General features: G+C 41.6%; 1 protein-coding gene across 7 annotated transcripts in view; it reads right to left on the reverse strand.

Annotated features, from left to right (window-relative positions):
• The window catches only part of SGMS1 (sphingomyelin synthase 1), a 110,309-nt gene that overhangs the window by 70,399 nt on the left and 20,680 nt on the right, over positions 1-19,230 (reverse strand). For 3 of the 7 annotated variants that reach the window (XM_075025461.1, XM_075025455.1, XM_075025456.1), the window contains one exon: positions 617-733. The gene's annotated coding sequence lies outside the window, so the exon portion shown is untranslated. Of the gene's footprint in view, positions 1-616; positions 734-823; positions 843-2,192; positions 2,377-14,207; positions 14,227-19,230 lie in introns of those variants that run through there. The other 4 variants (XM_075025462.1, XM_075025457.1, XM_075025458.1 and 1 more) reach the window with 3 other exon arrangements.

Raw genomic sequence — 19,230 nt, forward strand, 5'->3', positions numbered from 1 at the left:
CAACAGCCAGAAGGGCAAAGATTTCCTTGTAAGTAGGGTTTTGGGAGCATTTATACACAACCTGCATCTTCTCAAGTTTTGCTCTTAGTTATCCTTACCTGGAAGCAGGAAAAAGGAACCGATGTAAGTGATCTTTCAGTTGCCTTTTCCTAAGATTATACAATTTAGTACTGGAGTTAGACTGTTTGTATGATTTTTTTTTTCTTGAATGAAGAGAGTGCCAGGCTGGCACAAGCAACGTCTAAGCTAACAGAAAATGGAGGGAATCATCACAGTCTCAACTAAGCCATGCTTTTAAATGAAAGCCTCACTTAAAGAAAGCAGCCAGTACAGGTGCCAAAAGAAACAGTGCCACGCAGCTGTAGGACAGCAAGTCAGACAATGCAAATATACAAGTGGGGACACTGACTGCTGCCAGTACTGAACACTGCCATTGGCACATGCGCAAAAAATGATTAATCCAAAGCAAAATGGGTATCTGCCCATGCAAGTCCAAACCAAGAACTTACCCAAATTCAGCTCACATTTAATATCAGTTTACAGTAAACAAAGTATTGAAAAAACACACCACTCCAAAAACACACATGCTTGAAAATGCAAAAATTCATTTACTTACCTGAAATTGCTTTTCTAGCCAGAGCACTTGATTCATCGGGTTAGAAGCTCACTATGAATGAGAGTCAAAGCTCAGAAGACCTGCTGCTGGCTGCTTCTCACGGAGTCATAAGAGTCACTAAAAAAAAAACCCACCAAATAAAAATAATTACATATTAAGAAGCAGAGCTAACAGCAAGCCTTCTATTAAAATATCAGGAGTTATTACAATGTGAAGACGACGTCAAGGTCTACCAATAGCTGGGATATACAGTAAAGACTGTGCTAACATGGACAGCTGCTTTTTAAAAATAGTATTTCCCAAAGGGCACAGAAAGAGAGAAGATCACTGTGTCCAAAGAGGCCTATAAGCAGCTTTCATTGGATCTGAAGAAGGCCTGGAGTGCTTCCTCATGCATTTTGTGGCATCCCACGGAGAGCAGATCCGCTACTCCCCACATGGACCAGTCTTCCTGCAGGAGCTTATCTTGGGCATACACTCATTTTCCTCCCAGCCTGCACCAGGCAAGAGTGGTTTGGATGAGACTGCCACCCCCAGAACAATGTGGGAAATGGAGCTGCCAGAAATGGGTCACTGACCACCTGATTTGGCCCAAGGGCACCACACACCACAAGCTGTCTGCTCCCAACATCACAGGAATCTCAGTGTTTCACTCTTGAAAGCCATACTCAGTCCCAGTGATACCCAGAGCACCTTTTCTTTAACAAAAGAGCAATCAGGCAGAACAACTCTTGGGATACACATTGCCACTTGGAGCATAAACTAAATAAATAAATCTCAAAATTTTCTCTGAAGGGAGCTGGTAAAGTCACCCAGGCTCTGAACCAGGCATCACACAAGATAACAGGTTTTGCTGATAAACAAGCTGATGCAGGGGGAGCAAAGGAGGAAAGCTGAAAGCCTTTTCTGCTAGTCTTCAAGATAACCAAGATCATTTACAAGAGAGAGGAAGCACTTGCACTGAAGCAAAACAAAATGTAAAAATCAAAATGCATGTGACCAAAATCCTCAAGTGGCAGCACCCAGCTAACAGGCTTCTCTCCATCCCTGTTACCTAACTTTTGCACAGCCAAAGAGTCGGCAGCAGTAGACAAACCACTCAGCCCCACAGCTGGGAAGCTAATACACTCTTCTCATCCAACCTTCCCCAGCTTTCAAGGGAGACAACACCCCGGGGGAGATTCGGAAGAGAACCAGCCCCCTCTCGCATGGGGTTCTGCAGGGCTATTTCAATTAAACTTTCAGATAAGGGAAAACGAGATGGTCTTCCTGCTCCATTCACATTAGTTAGAAGTCTACGATCCATACATCCCAATTCAAATACTGGGGTAGGGGGTGTGTGTGATATTCTGCTTGCTGAAGCAGAACCAAATCCAAATCCAAATAACGGACTGCAAGGAAGCAAGCAGTCTGCCGCATGGGAATTCTGCTTTCTTGGACTCCTTTTTAGCTATGTTTAGGATTAGTTGGCAATTCACTTCTGGGTTTTACACTGCATTCTTGCATCATCTTCAAGATTAATCCATCAAAGTGCTTTGGGGAGGGTGCCATCAGCCCCTCCCCTCCAAACACCTACCCTGAGCACACACCAGCCCAGCCTCCAGCAGCCAGAAGACTCCTCTCTGTAACAGGTGGAAGTCAAAGGGCTTTCGTTCATCCAGATAGAACCGTGGTACACTGCCAGCAGCAGAGCTGCTTAGTAAAAGCCTTGCTATCCTGCCTTGTTTGCTGTAGGATTGTAGTAATAAGAGCTAATGTTTACAAAATGTAAGAGAAGTTATCTATCCCATGAACACCCACCAGCACGTCTTCAGTAAGGAGGAAGGCCCTGTTTCTATGAGTAACTGCACTCTTATCTCGTAAGAACAGCCACCCTCCCAAACACATCCCAAACACTCTCTGCTCACAGGCGCTCACTCATCTGCCAAGTTTTTTGAAGCCCAAAAAGCCGCCCATCTGCTGAGAGTGGCACCAGCATGAACCACGAGAAAGCCAGCCTGCCATACCACTCCCTGCATCTGGAGGGAAAGCTCCAAACTCTGGGTACCCACTCTTCCAAGAAGGACAGTTCCCCCTCAATCCAAGAGATGATGGAGCATAAACGGGCACTCAAATGTAAACAGACATTTTCGATGAGCAAGTAATGAATCAGCGTGTGCTGATGAACACCACAAGCACTCCCAAGATGCTTGATACCAGCTGTAGCCTCTTACTCTCCCGTATAAAGCCATACAGACCCTTTAAGGATGTATTTTCTGCCACATACAGAATTATTTCTGAGCCAGTTAGAATAAAGTAGAAGCAATTCACACCAACAGTTAGCTTTGCTTATTACCAAAGTTTCACTGATAGCAGAACTGTATGGCAAGGTTTGATTAGAGCTCATTTGTCTTCTTCTTGTGGCACACACAGCACTTCATTCTATTTTTTTTAAAAACTATAACATTTGTTACACACTTTTCAGAAAATAAAAGGTCTCTCTTACCTCAGCCGATTAGCCTGTATGCCAAACTCCTCCATCCTCTGCTCCTTCCCCCAGAGGAAGCCCCTTCTGTTTGCACAGCAGTGGCTTCTGCTCTGCTGGGGTACAGGCTGCCAAGTTCAGGGCCCGCTTTCCTTAAACTGCATGTTAATATCTTTATGGAAGTAGTTCAGCTTCTGGCGTTGCTAAGCAATAGCGAACCATAACAGCACGAGAGAAACCCACTTTTATTTTAGCATATAACGTGACAACGTTCAGCTCTGTCTGTGATACCACTTGCTCTAACATCTGCAGCATTTCTTTAATGCAGAAGCACCAGCTGAGAAGAAATTCTGATGGGTTTGATGCTGTGAAGGTTAATGTCTGAAGTTACTTGCCAGTCTTGTTCTCCATACAAGATGGCTAAAAACTACCAGTCATTGTCAATAGCACCCAAACACCTTCTAGAGCATTGCTAGCTTATTCAGAATATATGCACTATTTACAACACCTGATCTAATAAACTGTAACCAGCACAGCCTCGAGCTTAGGACAGGCTTAGAGTTGAAGCTGCACTTCTGACTAATGTATTTAAATTGATTACAGCTTGCAGAAACCTGCAGGATTTCCAGAAAGAGCAAATAATTTATTTTATTAATATTCCAATGTTTTGTAGATGAATGCTACCATCCTTATTATCCATGCAGAATTATAAGCGAACCAACCGTCCACATGATTTAGGAGAGTAAGTCTCCTAAGTACTGAGGGCCACTTCTCGAGACTTTATGGAAGTAAAAATGTTTCCTTGTGCTGGAAATCAGCTGTGCCTGCAAAGCACAGACATGAAGCTTTGGAGTTGAGGATTCTCCTCTTCCTCTTTTCCTTCCCACTTAACACATATATGCAAGCAGCACTATTGCAAAAGGAGCAAAGCTGTTGTCTTACTTTCTTACCCAACATAAACAGCAAGGATCAGGACTGTCTGCAAAGGCTGGATTAACCGGCTGCCGACTACTACTTAGAAAAGGCACCTCAGTGATTAGAGCAGCATTTTCATTTTACACCCTAGCACAGGAATGCAGGCGTATTTCCACATTTCACTGACATGTTTGCTTCTCGTTTGCCAGACACACTAAAGCAGTCCTTAAAATACACTGGAGAAATTCAGCCCAAATAGATCACTTGCATGAGTTTGCCAATCCAGTATGCTTGTGGATTAAAGAAGTCAAATTAATTGATTTAAAGACAACGTAAGGGATTTTAAGAGAATGTTTAGCCGATGTCTAAGATGTCATTTTAATCCTCCTCACAGTTAATTCTTTGAACATAGGAAGCTAGTAAAATTTGTGATGCAGTTCTTAGACAGAAAACATCTCCAAAGACATTCTAATCACTGGACTATTTTGCAAATTGCTCCTAATCTACAGTTGTTTGCCTCTGCACTCTTCCTTCAGAGACAATAAAATCATATAGCTAATGTAACGTAGCACTCACTCCCAGTGAAAGCATATTTAAGAAAAGAATGATCATTTGTTTTATGTAGACAGATCTGCAGTAGGGAACCATTATCTAAATACAACTCCCCCCCCAGCTTTTGCTATTATATTTTAGGGTAACTTCCATTTTACATTTTTGTCTTTAATTGTAAGAGAGTAGACTATTTTTAGCTCCCATTTCCATTTTAGGAAGATTTAGAGATAAATCCCCCCTGCAGACACACCACATTTTTCATCAGTGCTTGGTGAAGCACTAAGGAAGGCAGCCCAGAAACATCCCCTTCATCTTTCTTGTACGGAAAGACGGTAGCAAAACAGGTAGCATGCTCCAAACTCATTCCTAGTGTCTCAAAGCCCTGAGAAAACTGTTGTTATCACAACTGACAGCAACATAATTTTGTGAATTAGCAAGGTTTATTCATGGGATTACTTTTGTTTAGTTATTCCAGCATCCCAGCGACCTGAACCAGGGACTGGGAACAAAACTGAGGGGAGAAAGCTCAAAAGACTTCAGTGACAAATGAAAGATACTGTTTGCAGCAAGCATGCTTTCTTCACTATTAAAATTTGCACTTTTAGCACAGAAGTACACAACTGTGCTCAGCCTCACATCTAAGACATCTGTGTACTTTTTGCACTAGCCTGTACAAAGCCAGCCAATACACCACCAAGTCTTGATTTCCATTTTATGCTGTAAATAAGGTGAAGCACAATTTTTAGAAGTGTGGGGAAAAAAAGACTGCATGAGCACCATTTAAAATGACAAACCTTTGAGGTCTCTTACTAAACATCTACAGCAGAGAGAGGGGGAGATATAACAAAGGGGGAATTCACTTCCATTAAGAAACAACGAGATCCAAAACCCCCTTTGCCTGTTGTCTGGATTTATTTTTAGGTCATGTCATAGGAGGTCTAACACACGACTACACAACGAATAGCAATCCCATTAACAGAAGACAGCCTCTCTCCCTGTTCCCAAAATAATCATTCCCCTTCTCAGACCTCCTCCCCACCTTCTTGTTGTTCAGCCTTCCAAAAAACACCTTACCGGACACGTTGCTCTCCGCAAATCTGGCCCCAACATTGCTATGAGTCTCCTTACCACTTAGGATGCCAACTGCCCCAGAGACACTTGGAAGACTTTACATCAGATGGATGCCAGGACATTGAGAAGCAACTTGGTACATACTGATATTTTCAACTGTTCCTACAGGGTGAGATGCTCAAAATTTCCCAGATTCACCTGAAAATACTTTGATGATAAAAAGCTAAGATAAGTTAATTCTAAAAAAGCAAGTTATTACTAGGTTAGAAAACATTAATAAAATGAAATGCACACTGCAACTAACTCATAGTTAGGTCATTTTCAGGATATTTGCAGTTGGACCTATCTAGATAATTTCCCCAGGTTATAAAAAACCAAGGTCTTGTTATTTAGAGAGGTCGTATTTTCTGGATCGATATTTGGAATGAAGTTTCCATTACACACAGCTCCCACTAGCAGTCCACTTAGTGCATACATACATATACACATGTATCTATTAGAAGGACTTTCTTGAAAGTCTCAGCTTTGACAATCATCTCAAGGCATACTGTTCTAACTTCTTTTTGAATGCAATGCTGTCTGCTACAGCATTTGCTTCTGAAACACACGCTCTTTGCTTACTGGCAAAACCACCAAGGGCTCCCTCAACTTGTGATCAGTAAACCTACTCATAAAAGGTCACATGCCTCTTCCCAAAAAGTGACTAGGAAATGACAAGCCTTCTCTTCAGCCATGACCTTTCATACAACATACCTTGTGAGTTCATTATGCAAACATGTTAGCGATAAGGAATGCAGGTCGGAGTTAAGGCCCTCACTGCTGCTCTTGGAACAGACAATTACACAAATGAAGTTCCCTATATTCTGCCACCAATAGGAACTACTTCAAATTGCTTATTATACTGCTTATTTTTACCAACCAAACTGGTGTTTGGCACCTCATGGATCATTTGCCATTGACTTGTACCTATTCTGGCTTTACAGGAGCTGGAGGAGAATGGGATGAAAGCAGAGGACCCCATGACAAGCATGGTCTACATGCTTCTGCCAAGGGGAGACAGAAGTGGTTCACCTCAACCTGCAAGCAACATCAAGCATCAGAATTCACACTGTATTTAAATACATGAGTTCATACCCAAAAGCTTGTCTGTCAAGTTACCTACTGACTTGGAAAAAAACCACAGCAGTTTAAACTCAGCTCTTCCCATTTTGCAAGTGCTTTGAAACAACAGGCCCTTAGACATACTCCACTTTTGCAAGCATCTTTAAAAAGTAATAGCTGATACAAAGCTATTACAAAGAGAGAAATCACAATAACTGGTTTGGCAAAAGGAGTTGCACCCTTCATTGACCAGAGAGTTGAGAAATTGTATTTCTCATACTTAATATTTTTCAGCTTTTAACACGAGAACAATTACTATGTGTATGAGACTTCACTAGTTGGAACATGGTTCCTGCAGAGTAGTGGTGATGATGGCATGGGAAGAAGAAGAGACCAGGATGGTTGCTGACATGCTTACATACAGATCTCAAACGGAGGATGGGCAGAACAGAGAGACAGGGATCATTTACAGACTGTGCAGTCTGAAGAGATTAAGGCAAATAAGCAGGGCACAAAACCTGATCTGTTGTGTGTTTTTTCCACTTCAGCGGGGTTAAGAACGTTAGTTCAGATTTGCTCCTGGAATACGATCCTCCGCTGGTGACTGAATGTCTCCTTGTCAGCCACCCTGCATCCCAGGCACACAGCAGCTCACCCTGGCCTCGCTGCTCCTCTGGGGACACACAGTGCGTTGCGTGGAGTCCATCAAATTCCAGAAGTACCAGTGGATGCCAACAGTTCTCCTGGGCAGGGAGGTCAATGGATACTTAGCAGGACAGCTGGAAAGACCTGCTGTCAAGTTTTGTGTTCATTGCTCAAGCTTTGCAAGTAAGCTAAAAACAACCTGCTTCATGAAGCACACCAAGACCTCCACTGAAGTGGAAAAAACAAAAAAAAAACCTACACACATTCTCTGCTCATCTGGTAAATACACTCAAAATGTGCCCAAGCAGCTTTCCCTATGTTATTGCAGCACTTAAAGATCCTTTGAGTATACAAAAACATGCTGTTAGCAACATTGAAATTTATAAAGGAGGCTTCTTTAAGCCTCTTTAAGCTCTTAAAATATCATTCAATACTTTGTATGTGGGTCTCTTCTAAACAGAAGATTTGCAAGATAATTATACTGATATCAGAACAGCAAACACTGCCACGTATGCAACGCTTGGGCAGCTATCCCATTTTAACCTCCTTTTCAATTCACCTTACTGCCCAGGAAAACTTGATCAAAGAAAGGCTGTAAAATGGAAAAATGGAAGGTATTGTTCCCGCAGCACCTCCGGGCTGAAGCCAGCATATCCAAGATCAGTGACTACTTTTCACAGAGATTCCCTTCTGTGCTGCCGTCACACAACTAAAAGTTTGGCATTTGCCTCCACTATTACAACCCTCAAATTCAGTCACCCCAAGTTTCAAGGCTTTTATTTTCACGATATCCCCATGCAACAATAAAAACCCCCAAGCCCGCAAAGCTGTTCTGCTACATCAGTTGAATCAACGTGTAAGGGCAGCTAAACACCATGCCCGGTGTCAGACAAGGCTCTGTCTGAGGTTCTGACTACTCTTCAGCTCCAGGAGTTTCCTGAGCTTATATTTAGTAACCCTCTGGGAATCTCTCATCCAAATACTTACTCAGCTTCCTCCCGCGCCTGGCCCAACTTGATCCTATTTAAACTCTTTGTGTCCATTACATTATCTGGCAAGGAGTCTGACACGTCCGTCGCCGTGCAGAGAGGGGAGTCTACGTGCCGCTGCCCACTCCTTGGGATTCCAGTCACTGCCGCATCCCATCTCCCACACAGATGGGGTGGAAAGAAATCCTTGTTTCTGGCTTCCAGGCTACTTACAGATTCAAGCAGGTATGTTTACACTACTACCCAACTTCTAAGCTGTCACAAGCTGTCAGGTTTCCTCCCTCGGCTCTCTCTCGTAAACAGAAGCCAGGTTACAATCCACAGCTTGAGAACACTCTTCCCCGTGTAATAACACGTGGGAGATGTTTTAGAAAACCTTTACCGTAAAATAACAAATACCAGAAATGCGCCTTTCCTCTGCAAGAAAAATTACACAGAATGAGACTGTATCTCAGTAGGTTCCTCCATGATTCCTAAAAAGCCATACTAAGATTTTCAAGCACTAAAAGCAGCAGAACAACTGATTTTTACATTCTTTCATGAGGCATCATCTCTGGCAAAGTATCTCAATATACCGAAAAGCTGATCACTTTGGCCTGCTAGCAACGTTCAACAAAAGTCAACGACATACTTCATATTTCCTTTAGGATTTAGACAGCCTACAGAATAAAAAGACAGAGCAGCAACCATCCCAACAGATGACAGAGCTGAGCATGGCACTGCCTGAATGACAAACGACAACGCTGATGGCTAACAGCAGGAGAATGCGCATCTGCTAGAGTCAGTGCTAAACCACACCTACCAGATCCACTTACCAATGCATTTCTGCCATCACTTGTGGTCTATTTTTCTACAGTGGAACCTGACTGGGCTAGTGTTAAGCCAGCACTCCTCAAATACATTTCTAGCTGCTCCTACTTACTACACAGCAATCACAGCAATACTCAGTGGCAATTTGGGGGAGAAAAACTACTGTAAACTATTCCATAAATAAAAATTAATCTGGTTGTAGATGCCAGTGACTTTCATACAATAAATGGCTTGGAGTGTGATATGCCAATCAAAATTAACATTTAGATATGACATGCTGCCCCACTACATCCCACGCCTGGCCCTCAACTTTGTTAGAGGTCCTTGTTCACACTGCAGCATTCACGATGGCTGCATTCCACTCCGAGGGTAAAGGCTGCCTGTAAGCGATTTATACAGTATGTGAAATGCTTTGTTTATCCAAAAATATTTTAGCTCTGTGAAACATTAAAGCAAGACATAGATTTCAGCATTTGCACAGTAAAGAACTGCAACTCCTGCAGATATTGCCAGAAACTTTCTTCCTTAAGGCTTTACAGCTATAAAAGACTGTTTTGCTAAAGCAAAACTACAAACAAAAAGCCAAGTGTTATGTTCTTAATAATATGCTAAAAAGGGTTGTTATAGCAAGGTTGAGAACGAGCAGAGGACAAAGCAAGGGTGCCATTTTACTCTTGCTCACTTTGTTCAGAGCAGATCATTGCATTAATCAGTAGAAAAACTTGATGGTGCAGCAGGGCAAACCAAAACCTATGGGGTCTTCCCCAGTAAGCAGGCTCTGGAAAACCACTATAAAAGTAAAGGGAGTTTCCCTGCAGCCTGATCCCAAATTTAACTTGTGGTAGTGAAATACAGCTAGCCAGCAAATCATCTACTACACTTAAATCTTGCAGTAGTCACACCCAATTCATAACTAAAACTCTGCCCAAACATGTTAGTTAGGCTGTTATTTAAGATAAGAGGAATTAACCACATTGGTCACCAGAGACAAAAGCATGATAGTTGACAGGGAAGATTTTCAAAGAACAATCACATTTCAGCAGAACTCAATTATCCCAGGGGTACAGAACTGGAAGACAGGAATATTAAGAATGTTATTGTTCAAAAACAGCAAAGAAGCATCTCCTCAGAGCGCAAAGCTCTTCTCATTTAAAGACATGCTGTAGACATGCACTCAACATATTCGATTCCTGATCCTTGTTTTAGTAGAGCAGCAAAGGCTACATCAGATGTGCTGTACCCTCTTGCTAAGGCCAGGATACCTAGCTTAGGGGAGGAAGAGGGGACAAGGGGACAGTTATCTCCAGCCCCACTACACGGGTTGTGTAGTAGTTTTTGATTAGTGCATTCTTCTGTACTGCTTCCTTATTTAGCTCTGCAGGCTCCCCATGCCAGAGCTCCAGGTGCATGCTTTTCTTGGGTTGTGGTTTCATTGTTTGTCCCTGCCAGGGAATTCCCAACCACAAGCTCGTTTTGCACCAGTTCCTCACTTCCATAAACTGCCTAATTAATCAATGAATTTATCTCAAGCTACATTACAAATGTAGAATTAACCAAATATAAACAGAAAAAAAAAAAAGTTAAGCTTTTAAAACAGTGATCTGGCACCTAAAGAAATGTTTCCCTGCTCTGTTAACTTCACTATATGCAGGTTTACAGCAAGGTAACACTACTACTTTTCTATTTTTATATTAAAAAACACTATAAAGTGTTTTTTAATATAAACCAGCAAGTTTTGACATTACCAAAAATGTATATGCACAAAAATAAGCCCTACAGTTTGATAAGTCATTTCCTTGTAAAGTACTAAAAAAACCACCCACATGGACCTTCACATCAGCCTTACTCATACTGCCTTACAAGCTGGAATTTGCCTGGTGTGGTCAGAGACCTCAGACAAACAGAACTGCCAAGTAGTGAAACCCAGACAATCCAATATACCAAAAAGAACCCAAAGAAAGTAAGTTGGAATAAACTCTGGTCAACTTGGTGCTTACCCTCCGTGACGTTAACTTCAGCCCTACAAGATTGTTTTTCAAGACTAGTCTTGTGCAACACTTACGTTTAAGAATACTAGACAAGGCTCAAGAGTTTAAGCAAAAGCTAGCAAGTTTATTATGAGTCCCTCATGAGCCCCCTGGCACTAGCCTGCAGAAATAATCACAGCTTTTCTGTGAGAATACAGACAATTTCAGTCTTGCTCTAAAAAGTGGAAGAGTGCATTATTGCTTAGTATTTAAAAAGTTGCAAGACGAAGAGCACATCACAACCACCACATGACAGTAAAACCAGACTTCACTTTGCAGTTTTTTCTTACACCAGGGAGAAAAGTAGTTAACACCAGGCATATTAAGTGCCAAAATTAGCTGGTTTGCTCAAATGCAACATACAAAACCATCTGCAGCACTTCCTGAGGTACGAATAACAAAAGCAGCAAGTCACACAAGATTTTCAAGTCTTAGTTTAAGAAAGAAAAAAACAACAAAAAAAAGGAAAAGAAGAACTGTACTTCCACCTTTGAAAGCCCAGGAGGGGCAGAAAGGCAGGCTTCTCATATACCAAAAGGATCACACAGCACCTCCAGGTTTCAGGAAACCCCTGCAATCTTTAAAAATAAGATCTCTCCTCTTCTTTCTCCAAAGACACATGCTTTCCAAACCTGCTGGGAGAGAAAACCTAATTCTGAAACACATGCAAATGGCACCTGTGCTGTAGCAAGGTTTCAGGTGTGTCAAATTAACAGCCATGGAGATTTCAGTCTTTGCTGCCCGTCAGTACAAAGAGCAATAAGCAAAGTTGCCTCGTACCATTGACTTTTGTCGTGACAGTATTACATGTCAATACTAAAGTAGACAAAGAGGTTGGAATATAAAAGTGACCTTCAGCCTCCCTGTCCACTCAAATTCTTCTCCAAACACTTCTAAAATGACACAGCTATCCGGGTTAGTCCAATGAAGTCTTCGGTCTACCACACACTGACCAAACAACCATTGCCAGTGCCCCGTCAGTGATTTAAATTAGTGGCATAACAGTACATCACCGCCTCACCAAGAGACCTTTTCAAGTCATTGCAGAAGATAGCAGTATAGAAAATAAATCTATTGAGATTTACAAGGGTTATGCTCACCTCAGAGAAATTATAATGACCTTTGCCTTCTTCAATCTCCCATTTGTTTTGTTTGTTTGTTTGTTTTTATATGGGGTCTGAATTAATTAAAAGGCCAGAGAACAGCTAAGCATTAGCTCAGTCTCAGGATGAACTGTCTGCACTGCTCTGACCTAGACGGATTTCACTGACCAGAAGAAAGCCTCTCAGCACAGCGCAAACACTGGTGCAATGGTAATGAAACCTGGAATCTGTGGTGCTATCTCGTTTCTCATTCCTCTGCACAACACATTTTATTTTTAGGTTATAACATCGGATGCAGCAGAGAAAGAAAGGATGGACACAGGCACAACAGCTGAAAACAAACTTGGAAACACCAAGAATGGGACATTTCCATTTCACATTTAGTTACATTATCTACACCTTCAGCTCACATGCAGCATTTCTGGAGTCACAGGGCAAGATTTATACTGTCACACCAATATCACCTTCACACGTGGTTTCCCTGCAGTCACAAGCTGCTTACAAAGAGCCTATCACCACCCTTGCAAACTAGATCAAATGCTGCTTTTTTGCCTCTTGCTTAATAGGGAAACAATATGACTGAACAAGCTGGGTCAGGTATGGAAGAGGAAGACACAGGGGTTATTGAGCAGGTGACTCCTGAGTGGTAGTTCAGCAAGGAAATCTCCGGTATGAGAATTTAGAAGTTAGTAAAGCTCTTTTATAACTCCAAGTTACATGAGCTAAAGGCAGTAACAAAACTTAGCTCTGGGGAGAATCCAAAGGTCAGAAAGAGAAAGGTACGGAAGCATGCAACACAGAACATACCTCCTGTTTTAAGCTCACACAGTGTTTAGATACATGGACAAAGTCATCTTTCAGCAGTGGCCTGCTCCCTTCTTACACGATGCCTCCCTACAGTTAAGGAACTTTCTTCTCACGTCACTGCAAATGTACACCACAGGTATGCATCAAAGCAAGAGAGCTACACAGTGAGACTTGGGCAGCAAAATCTGCATTAGGGAGGAAAGCAAAGCTAAGGAAAAAGAAGAAAATTGGCCAGTATCAAGCACACCTTTTCCTGATGCAGCTTCTCTTGACAGAGAGCTAATTTTCATCTTGGACAGCTAGTGACAAAAGGATGCACGCGCAAAAGTACAAGCAAAGCCTTTGACAGCCTGAAGCTCTGCTGCAGTTCCTTCCTCCCCTCTTTCACAGTGAGGCTTTTTCTTTTATAAACTTCTGAAGCACATCTCACGAATCTCTTAAACCCGCTTAAAGTCAGGGGTTAAGTGGAGCTGAAGTGAGACAGCATACCTGCTATTGATGTTGGGTATAGAAAATGCTGTTTTAAATTAAGTTAGTTAATCATTTTCAACTTCAAACAATTTTAATAATACCTAGAGAAGTAGCCAAGATCATTCTGATCCGCTCTATTCTTCCTGATTGATGGTGCATCCCTCTTGGCAGGAAAATGAACCATTGACCCCATATAGAGCAACTTAGCGGTCAAAGTGAGGAGGGGATACCTCCCCAAACAACCACCGAAGACCACCCGAGACCCCTGCGCATGCGGAGGAGGCATTTGATGTGCTATGGTTATATAATCCTATGCATATGCATTAGATAGTCTGAATATGTACCAGGTAGGAGTAGTTTAATAAATTATATGCAATTGGTACCACATAAAAGAGGTGCAACTGATGAATCTGGCGTGCTTGATTTGTGGAGACTCCACCGAGCACCTAGGCCTGAATAAAAAGCAATATCTCTCCCGAGTGTGTGAGATTGATCTATTGCACACTGGGTAATGAATCCGCTTTTAGGACAACAGTTTCTGGTGACCCAGATGGGACTGCCATGACACCTTGCCCAGATCGACTTGCCAGCCACCAGCAGGGAGACGCTGCTCTCCGGACTCCAGCACAAACCAACCTTTTGACTGGACGCTGCTCTCCGGACTCCAGCACAAACCAACCTTTTGACTGGGGACTCCAAGAGCATTCTGCCCAGCTGGAGGGGTTAAACAACACAACGGTGCAACACCTGCTAAAAGAGATATTGCTAGTTTGATGTATAATTGGTGCAATTGGTATATCATATGCGTTGGGCAGTGACGAGTGGAATATATGATATTACAGTATTTGCATGCATAGGAAGAGCTAATCATATACGTTTGACAGCAATGACTGCAGTATATGAAATCTTGGTTGAGAATATTCTTTCTGGGGAGAAATATGGGCACCCAGCAGTCAGCAAACTCCTTGTTCCCCATTAGGTTGTATTTGAAAATGTTGGGGCAAGTTTGGAGGGGATCCCCTAACAAAAAAGAAGCTGACAGAGTACTGTATTCAGTGGTGGCCAAAATATTAATTGGATGATGGGGAAAAGTGGCCAGAAAAGGGATTGTTGAACTATAATACAATTTTACAACTAATGTTGTTTTGTAGAAGATTGGATAAACAGGATGAGGTGCTGTATGTTGGATTTGTTTTTCTCGTTAAGGAACAATCATGAAATATGGAAAAAATGTAATTTTTTAACTTCTGATTCAAATGTAATGATGATGATGGAAGATATTAAGAAGGCACCAAGGTGTTGTTCTGCTTGTAGTATTGGGAAAAGGTGCCTAAAAGTGGAAGAACAGGAGGAGGATATCCAGATATTAGTAGCTCCAGATAAGGAAAATGCTCTTAGTCCAACAGCAGGAAGAACTTGAACACAACAGCATCCCGTAATTCAGGTCCCCCTTCGCCAAGCAGTGGGTCCAAACACTACGCTGGTATATGTAAAAGTACCATTTACAACATCAGATTTAATGAATTGGAAAGAGTCTTCAGGATCATATCGAGATAACCCTGATAAAATGCATAGATCCTTTAGGATGATTGTTGAAAACCATAACCCAGACTGGCATGATATTCAAGTTAAATAATTTGTTACACTAGCAGAAAAAAGAACGGTTATGGAAAAGGCAAGGGAGGAGAATGAATGGCAGAATGGCAGAGATGGCCCTGACTGGTTTATGCCAATTCAGGAGCCCAATTGGAACGTGAATTCAAGTACAGGGATGTTAATGATTAAGCAATACCACCAGTTAATTCTGTATGGAATAAAGAATGGGATATCTAGACCAAAAAACTCGCTATATTATACCAAGTGGTACAAGGTAAAACAGAAGATCCATCTGCTTTTTATGAACAATTATGCAAGGCGGCCAGGAAACGGACAGATTTAGACCCTGAAGATGAAACTAATAAAATTACTTTTATCACCCTGTTTGTAAGACAATCAGGACCTGATATAAAAAGGAAACTACAGAAGGTGGATGGAATGTCTGGGATGACAATATCCCAGTTGATTGAAATTGCATATAAGGTATATAATAATAGAGAGGAGGTTGAGAAAAAAGAAAATTAAAAGGAAAAATTGAAGGATAGAAAGCAAAAAGCAGCAATATTGGCTGCTGCTTTTGTCAAGGCTCAGACCTCATGTAGAGGTTGAGGTTTTAGAAGGGGACAAGGACAAGGGAAGAGCCGAGGAATGGGAAGAAATCTAGAAATTAGGGCCCGCCTAGATAAAGACCAGTGTGCTATTTGTAAAGAAAAAGGACATTGGAAGAATGAATGCCCAAAAAGAGAGTCTAATCAGACTTCAACTCCTGTAGTGATACCTATACTGGGGGACTTAATTGGAGTCATTTATGAAGACTCTGATTGACTGGGACCAGGGGTTGAAAAGATACAGAGTTCCCAGCTGAACCCCTGGTTGAAATTAAAATGGGGAATGATATAGTTAAGTTCTTAGTTGACACAGGAGCAACTTATTCAGTATTAAATAGTTGTAAAGGACCTACGAGTAAATATTCCACGGCTGCTGGTGGTGCAACAGGAAAACGAGAGGTTAGACCCTTTTCCCAACAGACTGAGTGTAAAATTGGTAACAAGATGTTTGTACAGGAGTTTTTTATACATGCCAGAATGCCCGATACCTCTACTGGGAAGGATCTGTTGAATAAATTAGGGGCACAAAAAACTTTTGATGCAAACAAAATAAGAGTCCATTTTCCGCAAAATAATGCCTGGGCAGTGCAGATATACGTGTTACAGGCACTACTTGGGACAGCAGAAGACAAAGAAAAGTCAACACCATTGTGGAAATACAAGATGCTGTAACTCCCTTTGTATGGGCAACTGAGAAACCTGGAAGAGCTAAATCGGCTGAACCGGTAAAAATAGAATTGAAGACAAGAGCTAAGCTGGTAAGATGAAAACAGTATCCTATGAAATTGGAAGCCCGTGTTGGATAGGAACCTATCATACACAACTTCAAGTACAGACTGTTGAGGGAGTGCCAGTCAGAAAAGCCACATTCACAGGAATATAGATTAGTACAAGATCTAAGAGCTATCAACCAAATAGTAGTGGATTTCCACCCAGTGCCACCTAATCCCTATAACTTGCTAACTACTATCATTGATTCTGATGTTTATTTTACAGTCCTGGACTTGAAGGATGCTTTCTTTCGCATTCCTGTAGAAGAACAAAGTCAGAAGCTGTTTGCTTTTGAATGGGAAAGTCCACGACAGGACAGAAAATGCAGTTATGCTGGACAGCGCTTCCCCAAGGATTCAAGAATAGCCCCACAATTTTTGGTAACGTACTTGCAAAAGAACTGGAGCAGTGGCAAGGTAAGGAAGTTAACATTACCTTGTTAGAGTACGTAGATGAAATACTGCAGAGAGCAGACACGGGTGAAGAAGGCAAAAAATCAACCAAAAGTTTATTAAACTTTTGGGGGCAAGCAGGATATAGAGTGTCACAGAAAAAGGTGCAGGTCATTCAGACAACTGTGACTTATTTAAGATTTGAGATATCCCAGGGGGAGAGGAAGTTGGGAATCGAAAGAAAAGAAGCAATATGTCAAATTGCACCTCCTAGCTCGAAGAGAGAATTTAGAGCATTTCTGGGAATGGCCGGATGGTGTCACTTGTGAATTCCCAATTTTGGATTAATGGCTAAACCCCTCTATGAAGCCATTAAGGGGGCAGGAGAGCTATCAGAATGGACTCCAGATTGTCAAAAAGCATTTGATGCAATAAAAATTGCTCTCATGAGTGCTCCAGCTTTAGGCCTTCCAAATCTGACAAAGCCTTTTGAACTCTATGTGCATGAGAGGGAACATCAGGTGCTGGGAATACTTGAGCAGACTCTGGGAAGCTGGAAAAGGCCAGTAGCTTGCTTTTCAAAACAACTAGATAAAATAAATTCTGGATGGCCAGGATGCCTAAGGGCAGTGGCAACTTCAGTACTGATGATATAGGAGACAGGAAAGCTGACCTTGGGACAGAAAATTACTGTCTATGTGCTGCATGCTGTTACAGCAGTGTTAGAACAGAAAGGACATCATTGGCTGTCCCCGAGCAGAATTGGTACAGTACCAAGCAATACTGCTTGAACGAGAAGACATAATAATGAAAGTATCTAGTGCCTTAAATCCAGCATCACTGTTACCCCTACACGAAGGAGAACAAGTGACATCACTGCTTGCCAACTACTGAGCAGGTATACTCCAGCCATGCAGACCTGAAACATCTCCCTTTACGAGATCCTGACTGGGAACTGTTCACTGACAGAAGCAGTTTCATCATCAAAGGGCAACAGAAAGCTGGATATGCTGTCATTACTCTGGAAGAAGAGATAGAGGCAATGTCACTGCCAGTGAACACTTCTGCTCAGAAGGCTGAACTAATTGCATTAACCCAAGCTTTGGAGATTTCCAAAGGAAAGCAGGCCAATTATCTACACTGACTTGAAGTATGCCTTTGGAATAATACATGCACATGGTGCAATTTGGAAGGAGAGAGGATTCTTATCATCACAAGGAAATCCTATAAAATATAGCAAAGAAATTTTGAGATTGCTCAAAGCAGTCAATGGCAGTGATACATTGCAGAACACACCAATCTGGACAGACTGATACAATCAAATGAAACTGACAGGCCAACAAGACTGCAAAAAGGGCTGCTTTATTTACAAAAGTAGCAGCCTTAGCTCCTGAAAGAACTTTTAATGTTCACGTCCCTGAATATACAGAGGAAGAAGATAAATTGGCTGAGTTTCTAAAGTGTACTAAGACTCTTGAAGGATAGTAGAAAACTCCAGATGGACAATGTATAGTCACCCCTCAAGTAATGAGGGAACTTATGAAAAGAACTCATGGTATGGAAGCTGACGCCCTGATAGAAATGGTGAGAATATATGCAATAGGCATTAACATGCTGAAAATTGCCAAAGATATTACACAAGGATGTGAAATCTGTTTGAGGAATAATCCCACAATTAAAAAAAGACCCTTACCAGGAGAGGTAAGAAGAGGTTTTATACCTGGGAATTACTGGCAGATTGATTTCTCTGAACTACCAAAGTGTAAAGGATATAAATATTTATTAGTGATCATTGATACCTTTTCAGGTTGGCCAGAAGCTTTCCTGTGTCACACCAACAAAGCCAGGGAAGTAGTAAAAGTGCTTTTGAAAGAAATAATACCTAGATTTGGAGTTCCTGAAGGATTTTCTTCAGATAGAGGACCCCATTTTGTAGCAGAAGTCATACAGAAAATTTCTAAATTCTTACAGATAAAATGGGATTTACACACCCCATGGAGACCAAAGTCTACTGGAAAAGTAGAAAGAATGAATCAAACAATCAAGCAACAAATTAGGAAATTATGTCAGGAAACTCAGGTGAAATGGATTGAAGTCTTGCACTTCTTGCACAGATTGAAATCTGGCACTACTTAGAATTAGAATAACACCTAGAACAAAAGAGAAAATTAGTCCATTTGAAATATTGCATGGAAGGCCTTGTGTTAAAAACTTGACAGGGAAAGATAGTCAGATGCACCTGAAAGAACAGATCTTGGGGGAATACTTAATATCTTTGGGCAAAGTCATTAA

Source organism: Buteo buteo, chromosome 4, assembly GCF_964188355.1.
Source record: "Buteo buteo chromosome 4, bButBut1.hap1.1, whole genome shotgun sequence".
In the NCBI taxonomy this organism is placed as follows: Eukaryota; Metazoa; Chordata; class Aves; order Accipitriformes; family Accipitridae; genus Buteo; species Buteo buteo.